Source organism: Dermacentor variabilis, chromosome 7, assembly GCF_050947875.1.
Source record: "Dermacentor variabilis isolate Ectoservices chromosome 7, ASM5094787v1, whole genome shotgun sequence".
Taxonomy (NCBI): Eukaryota; Metazoa; Arthropoda; class Arachnida; order Ixodida; family Ixodidae; genus Dermacentor; species Dermacentor variabilis.
This window is the reverse complement of record NC_134574.1, coordinates 140,577,866-140,586,998: the sequence shown is the minus strand read 5'-3', so window position 1 is coordinate 140,586,998 and position 9,133 is coordinate 140,577,866.

The window sequence follows — 9,133 nt, the reverse complement described above, 5'->3', positions numbered from 1 at the left end:
CCTAGGGATCTAGGGAGAAAGGAGTGTTTATAAGCGGCTATTTGTCGGCTGCTTGGGTGTGCTCGTCGTCGTGCTCTGTGATCGTGCTCGTGAGCTGTGTGCTCGTTTGCTGTATGCTCGTCTTGCGTGCTCCATTTGGGAGCCACGCTAGACTGTCGATGTATTTCTTGTTTAAAATGTAATTACTGTAAATAAACCCTGTACGCCTAGTTCCTCCCAAGTTCATCTCTACGACCGTCAACCCTTACAAATTGTGGCAGCGGCGAGATCGTCCGACAACTCCTACAACTGCATGCCAGCGGTGGGATCGTCCGACAACTCTTACAACGCAATACTGCTTCACAAATATTTATTGATGTTACTTTGAGTAGTCATGTGGGGCCACTTTAATCATGTTATGTCCCTTACTCAATGCTTCATATAGGAAGCTGTAAGGTAGGATGAATAAAAATAACTAAACGAATTGTTTCACGGAATACGTGAATTCTGGAGTGAGTCAGCCAGCATGATAGCAGCACAAAATGCCTTGATAATTTGGAAGTACCGTCACTCCTTGAACTCTGTCGCCGCCGCGCGACCTCGTCACCTCCTCGTCGCCCCTTACCCATCTCCTATTTGCGCCCGTTTTTCGGGCCGACGATTAGTCTCGCTGCCACTGTCCTTGGAAAAGCGCAGATTTTGCATTTGTGTGTGTTTTTTTGTTGGTGCCATTTTCCTCCTTAGTTCGGCTGGCATGGCGTAGCGAACGCTGCACGTTGTGTTTGCTGCACTGCGTGCTAGCGCTATGCCGTGCTGTTGAGCATATAAATGCAGCAAGAAGCCTGAAGATCCTTATGCAGTTTTCTGATGCCCCCAAAAAAAGAAGCGTGACAGCTTGCGCAAGAAGCAGTGGTTGCACAACATTGGCCGAAAGAACTTTGTTCCGACAAAGAACAGCGTCGTTTGCGAAGTAAGACGCCTTTCCTATTACTCTTATGAAAGCATCTCCTAATGCTGCGTTTCTTTAATTATTCCGGCCTGCTCATCAACATTTTTCTGCGGCAATATGTACATTGCATAAAAATGGGGTTGTCCTGAGTATGCTCAATACGACGCTGGCACTCTATCACCTCGCATGTCGCCAACTGTTATTCAGGCGGAAATACAGCACTATAGATTCTGATTTACGCTGTGAACAATTATGGGCGAAGATACAGCTTCTCGGTAGCACTTTTCGTGATTGTTAGGATCCATTGCCTGTTTTATTGAAAATCGGAATAGTGGCTTGGTGAGGAGTTTTTCTTTCTAGCTTGCTTCGATGTGTGCTTCAGCCACTTAGATGCACTGAACGGAGGCACTGAAAAATGTAACTGCATGTACACCCGTGGTATTGTCGGTGATAAGCGCTAGCTAGTCCACATTGCGTTTTTTTTTCTCAGTTCTTGACCTTGCTTAGAATTGGGTTGCCCGCACATATGAGTAGTTGACGATTATAATTTGGCTTTCTCAGGGATACAGGCAATGTGCAGGGGGTGTTGACATGATTGCACACGCTTTCTGTTGATACAGACTTCTAGGCAGAGGCTGGAAATATTCTCTTTAGTAGCGAATGCCTTAAAACCACCTTTCTGTGGTTTTGCTAGGGGGAAATTTTTTTTCCATCTATGTAACACGAGCCAAGATCATTGCATCAATGCGCTCTGATTACGAAGTTTTAACGCGCAATAATGATTACGGTTATGATGTAGTAGTGCAGAGGATATTCTGCAGACACTAATGTTTAGCACTGCGACGTATTAGCCACTTGCAACTGTATGGATGGATGGATGCAAAACTTTAATGAAAGTCCTGAGGTACGCTACTCAGCGCGCTGCGGGCCGCTCCCACGTTGGGACAGTCAGGCCATGCCCGACCATCGCATCGTGGGCCCTCTGGACAGCCCATAGTTGCGCCCCGGCATCGGGGCTCTTGATAGCGGAGAGCCATTTGTCCTCCTTGAATTGTTCCGTGCCAGGCAACGAGGGGCAACGCTACAGCATATGGTCCAGGCTAGCGAAATCATTGCAGCGCCTGCAAGAACTAGTGGCATAAGTGTCGGGATAAAGCTTGGGGAATAAAGCCGGGCTCGCATTTGAGCCCGTTTGCAATAATCTGAGGGTCAATGCCTGGGCTCTATTTAACTTCTTGTGAGGAAGGGAAAAACTCTCCTGCCGATATAAAAGTGCTGCGTAATTTCATTGTATGTGGTCGGTTGTTCTCTGTTCTCCACCACTGCGGGCTGGCGGGGGAGTTCACCATAGCCGCGGAAAACGAGACCTCGCGCCTTGGAGTGGGCCAGCTCGTTGAGGTTTGTGGGGCCTCCCATGATGGATCCCATAGGAGCGTGGAACCACGTGAGAGTGTGTTTTATTCACCTTACCCGAGTGATCAACTCCTAAATGTTCTAGCTACATTTCATTGAAGACCAATATGAGCCGCGCATATTACAAGAACTGGTGGGGAAAAAAGAACTGAAAGCCAACGCAGTACCAAGAGTTTTCTCCTGCCGAGCTGTCGTGAAGCACAGGAAGCACCCTCGGCAGAGACACGAGCCTCGAACTGATAGAAGTAGCTAATTACTGGTGCTTGCTCTTTGTCCCGCCGCTAATTATTTTAGCAATGATGGTCTCGGTGGCTTAACAACGTAGTAAAGGACACTATGATCCTTTATGCAGACCTGTCGCAACGGCGTGTTTGCCCGCAAACTAAAATGCCTCTGCTATAAGGTCCGCCACTTCTCCAAGTGAACCAACTGTAAGTCAGTGTCTCTTTTCATACACGAATTTAGTGTGCGGCCGTTCACTCATGCAATAATTTCGTTCCTCCATTAGCACCATCTCAGGACTGCTCTGACCTACCTGCTGCTACGAACCAGTTTTGATCAAAGGTAGATGGTAACTTTTATTCATTTTATTGTTGCTTCCTTTGACATTACGATCTTTTACACAGCGCCTGCGGCCACCGCACGCTTGCCCGAAAGCTACAATTTATCGGCAATAGTGCCCGTCCCTTCTCCAAGCGATCCCTGCTGTAAGCTATTGTTTCTTTAAATACGCATAAAGTCAGTGAGCGGCCGTGCGCTCATGCAATAATTTCATTCCTCCGCCAGGACCATCTCAAGACTGCCGTGACCTACCTGCTGCTTGCCATGCACCAGTTTTGACTAATGGCAAATTACACCTTTTATTCATTATGTTGTGCCAATGGCACAGTGATACTCAAAGCAGTCCCTACTGCCACGATACCTTTCTTGGAGGGGTGTGCACATATTCGAAATTTTCGTCCATTCGATTCGGTAAACGAATCAAACCGTGAAAGTTTAAAATTATTACAAAATCGAATTCGTTTGCAAGTTTTCGAATAGCTTTTGAATGATGGCAACGAAGTGAGAATAGGGCGTTGCCCTGTTTTCCCAATGGCTGTAAAAAAAAGGTCCCACTTCTATGCCGCACAGCCTTCTTCCACGGTCAGACAGAAAGGAGGGTTAAGTTCCGCAAAGCTATCCGTTTGTGCGTTGTGTTCGGTCCTTTTGCAGCAGTACGCCTTATTAGTACAGCTTTGAAAAAGAAACCAAGCTCCTTATAAAAGTTGCCTTCAGCATTCTCGACGCTGTTATCAGCATTTTTCAAAATTTTATACGTCACTGGGGCGTCCAAATGGCACAAAATCACGCGCCTCCATCGAATGCAGCAGCCCGTCCGCGGGAGCCAAGGAGAAAAAGTGTGCCGTGCGCAGCGCGCACGGCCGGTGCGCGAGGAGAATCGAGGAGAAAAGCGCTACGGGGAGCAGAGTGTCGCTACTTAAAATTTCATAGAGTTTTATAGAAGCATTGTAGGTAACGTCATCTAGTGACGCTTTCTTAAACCTCAACGGATCAACATTTTCATTCTGCGTCAGCGTTTCCGCAAGCGGGCAAAAGAGAAGGAAATCAACTGCACAAAAGTTGTTTTTGCTGCGAATGCCTTTGCACTAGTACATAGATGGGCAGAATGCGATCATTGTAATTACAGCTTCTTGGGCTCTTTTTGACGAAACAGCCCAACCAGCGCTGCTTCGCACATCCGACTCCCTGGTATTTCTGCATCCGTAAAATACAGTGCAAATACGACTATTTTCAGGTCGCTGAAGACACATTATCAGCAAGATATGAAGCCGACTCTACTGTGAAATGCGGAGCGCGCCCACCGTACTGCACTCTCAAATGTCGACCTGGAAGAACGTCGTGCCTTTCTGAGATGCTGTTATATAACAAATAGTTGCTTCCTTCTCAAAAGCCGGGGTCATTACAGAGTTTTACCATATCCATAAAATACATTATTTTTTACGGAATAACTATAGCGTACTAGAATATTGGGTAGTGTGCTCTCGCGCTATGTGGTGCGCGCTTCCACCTGAAGCCGCTCACGTCGCCAGGGCCGCAGGCCGCTAGGGGCGCAGGAGCTGCTTCCACCTGGAGACCCGTGCCAGTCCATGCGCTCTCGTCACTGCCACTCGCTTGCTGAAGCCTGGACACGAGGACGCGAATTGACAAATTTTGATTATTTTGTAGCGTGCTTATTTTTGTAGCCTCATTTTATGCGCTCAAAGAATAACGCCGCTGCTAGCTGAAATCATTGCTGGAATTATAGTATACAACTGGAAATCAGCTTGTTTGATATTCTAAGGGAAATAAGTTTTCGTAATTAGACGTGCCGTATGTCGTATTTTTGTTTCCGGTGATGTGTACCCACGCGTCGGGTACATGAACTTATGACGAAATAGAACTCTCCGCAACTTGACCAAGTGCGGTCAACTTGGGTTGATTGACTTGGGAAACGGTCCACTGCTAAGGCGAGGGGTGCACGCTCAACTCTGGCCTCAGTGGACCACAGTGGACGATTAGACGGTGATTGCTGGCGCTAGATGTAGATAAAACGAATCATCTCGCTCATATTATTGTCGTAGTAACTGCTACAAACTACCGCAAGTCCCACGCTTTGGTAGCGAGCCAGCACCCATAGCCATACACGCGCGTGGTCATCAATAACGCTTCCCAAGTCGTCGCAGTCACAATGGTGAAGTGTATTTCTATACAGTACAAAAAAACGAATGTGAATGCGCCTTTCCGGTAATACAGATATCAAGAACTTATTTAGATTTACGCTCTTCGTTGAAATAATCTGCAGAACCCGCATAGCGTAGGTGCAAGACTGCAAAGCCTTCCGGTAAAAATGTCGGTAGCGCCATCTCTCGGAGGCGACATGAAATGCCTCCGGCGGAGCCGTTATCTGAGCCCACTACCCCTATTATAACACACTGTAGAATTTTAACGGAACATCGGAAAGACATGTGCACGATAATGACGATGATTCACTGGCATCCCCTAGAAACGGGGCGGCGACAAATAGTCACCTAGTCTAGTCATCCCAATAGTCACCTAGTCGCAGCAGTGCTGGTGACGCCATCTTGTGGCGCTGACGTCCACTGTAGACACACAGAAAAGCATTGACAAAGCTCTTGGCGCCGAGGCGCCGCTAGCCACAACTGTTATCCGTTAATCGGATAACAGTTCAATTGGATAACAGTTGTTACAGTAGTTAAGCATTCGGGCGTTGTAGTGAGGCCCCATTTCCGAAGTCACTCCAATTTAACATATGTAGCGGTCATTATGAGACTTCGTTTGCTTCGGCAATATACGCATACTCCAGTATCACCCCACTTTGCTATGACATTCGCTTGCCAAGGTCGACCATGAGCATAGCGACATGACGACGACTGTATACAACGCTGACGCAGTGCCGATGATGGAATGACGAAGGAATGACGTCGATGGAGTGACAAGGTGGTATGACGACGACTACGTGATGACGGTTCTTAAATGATGACGATCACCGGTTATAACGACGACAGCGAGACGACGACGTAGGAGGGCAACCGATAAGGATGGGCGTATGGCGACAATTGCGCGATGACGACGGTATGACAACTAACGGATTAAAAAGGTTGAGTGATGACAATGACACGACCAAGATGGCATGAAGACGATGGTAAGTGCAGTATAGTGACAGTCAGACGAAAATGCAATGGCAACAATGGCATAACCACAATTCTATGACAAGATAATTACGATATAACGACTAAGGAATGATACCGACGGTAAAGCGACAGCCTGAGGATGATGGGGCATGGCGACGGCGGCATGGCGAGAGTATAGATGTCGAAGTTATAATGATGACAATGAAATGACGTGGACGGCATCTCGAGGATGGTATGACAACGAGTGTATGACAATGACTGTACGACGACGGTGGCACGACGGCGGTATGAGGACAATGGATTGACGACGACTGTATCACGAAGCTTGTATGACGACGATGACATAAAAACGGCAGCGTGACAAGGCTAGTGTAACAAAGCTAGATTGACGACAATGAACAATTATGACGGCATCATGATGGTGATGTGAACACGACTGCATGACGACTGTATGACGACGATGGTGTGATGACCACGGCGTGAAGAGAGTCAGATGACAAAGCTGGAATAATGGCGATGCAATGACCACTACGGTATCACGCCCACGAGCACCATCTAATGTCCCAACCTATTAGACAACTAAGGACACTAGGTCGTCATGGAGGGTGCGACGACGACATAACGAGACACATAACAAAGCTGGAATGACAATGATAGAACGACCACGACGGCCATCATGACCCCGACCACATACCTACCTAGTTGTCCAAGCTTTAGACAACCTATGCCACAGTATCGGCGTAATAAGCTAGATGGATGGATGGATGGATGGATGGATGGAGGGAGGGATAGATAGATAGATAGATAGATAGATAGATAGATAGATAGATAGATAGATAGATAGGGCCAGAACGCCATAAGTGGGCAAGAATGCTGATAGGAATAATAATCGACTTGCTACAGTGACTGCAGATCAGCCTTTTCTAAATTCGACAAATTTCAACACAATTCGGTGCAGTGGCGACAGAGAAAAGCAATTTCTTCTTTTCCATGCATTTAGATAGGGGCCCTGAGCTAGAGCTTCCTCTCATGGGCGCGCATCGTCCCAACATTTTGCATGTTGTTTTTATTATAAATCAGCTTTCGCGACTGGTGAAACTTCACATATCAACAATTTTCGGCAGCGCATGTGAAGCGAAGGCAACTGACTTATGCGGGAGACACGTGGTGCGATTTTCCGTGTGAACGGTCGTACGACCATTCGCATCGGCTGCCGCACTCAACGGTTTCCCAACAGAATCCGCCGCATGCGGCGTCGGATCGCACGCCGCGCATGCGACCGACCGGCTGAATATTGTCGTGCGCCTGCCGCGTCGGTCGGACGGCCGCAGCCAATGACAGCGCGGCATCGACATGACGTAGCCCCCGACCTCCGACAGCCCTGCTGCTCAAGGGACGCCATTTTTTAATTTTTTTGACAGAAGCGGCACTAGTCGGTCGAAAAAGAAATATGAACGTCGCCGAAGTTCGTGCCAACGAAAATGAAGTGTTAATTTCATTGGTTCGCGGGCACCCCGCGCTGTGGGACTAAGCCAGCGTGGACTATAGGAATACGTCACTTCGCACCGCAAGCTGGATTGCCGTCGCCAAGAGCTTAGGGCTAGCAGGGACGAACGGTGAGTGCTCAGTGTTTAACTACCAAACATCTATTCTGTAGCCCAGCAACGAGGTCAATTTATGTGTGTGTGCGCGCGCGTGTGTGGTGTAACCGCGCAGATAATTGTCATTTCATCGCCATGTGTCGTGAAAGTTGGCTGCCTGTTTCTGGCGTTTCGCCAACCCGTCCGTTCGTTTTGAAGGACCATTCTGTAGCTTAGACGGTTCATCTAGTTGATGTTGCAGATAAGCCTATTAATAAGCCGGTTATTATTGTTATTATTCCGCGCGAATGTATCGTACTCTTTTCACGGCCTATGATTCCGGCGGAGCTCCGCTCCGACTACTGGCGAAGCGCTAAAAGGAACGGCATAACGGCATGGGAGTGGAATTGTTAAATTATTCCGGCCAAATACCGAAAAAGGTAGCGGTCACATACACTCACTGAAAGAATGTTCACATAGCAAAGTAATATCAAATGCAGAACTGGCCACAAGCTTATGCAGAACATGCAGCTCGCAAACAAGCTACATTCTCTAATGGTTTTGCTAAAAAACCCTATATTTATGTTCATTGGAGCTTTAGTACACGGCAGATGCATCAGTTGTAATTTTGTGTTCATTCTGTGCTCAGGAAAACTTCAGTAGCAGGTCAAATAGACAACTTATTGAATAACATGTCAACATTTAGGTGCTGGTAATACTATGACACTACTATGTGATTCGATTTAGAGAAAATGTATCAACTGTGCCTTTTCTCTGCAGATGAAATAATAAAAATCAGCAAAAGATGGCGCAACCTGAGGGACACATTCGCAAAGAAGCTAAGGGACGCAAAAAAGAAGAGTGGTGCAGCCGCTGGAGAGCCCACATCCACGTGGAAACATTTCAATGATATGCTTTTTCTGCGAGACACTCTGGAGCCGCGGCCGTGAGTAAACAAATCTTCACTGAACGCATCATCTTTAATGCATTATGGCTCTAAACAGGACGGGTGGTCACATGAACATTGAAAAGAATTGGAGCAGTCAACATAGGCAAACCTGCAAGTGTTTGCGTTTTAAACTACGGACATGAAAAAAAAAAGGGGGGGGGGAGGTTGCCCTGAGCACACCTTTTCTTTTTTCGGGGGGGAGGTGGGGGTGGATGAATGCGCTTTATTTACTCATATACTGATATTTATATACTTAGAGGAGCAGCAAGCTCGGCTGCCCTTTTATTAAGAAATGCATCTTAACTTTAAGCCCATGCTTGACTTGATATGCCCGGCATGAATGCCTAAAGTCATCGCATTTTGTTCATCATGCCAGGCACCATTTAGAGCAAGGTTCAAGGCTTCAAGTTGTATTTGTTGTTAGGGATTGCTTGCTTGGTGCAAGCAATCCCCAAGCATCAACATAATCTGCCATTATCTTTACTGCAGGACGAAGGCTGATCTTACCCGTGCTGCACTAGGCGGTTACAACTTGCAGCTGCAAACTGCCTAATTTCATCTGATTACCTCA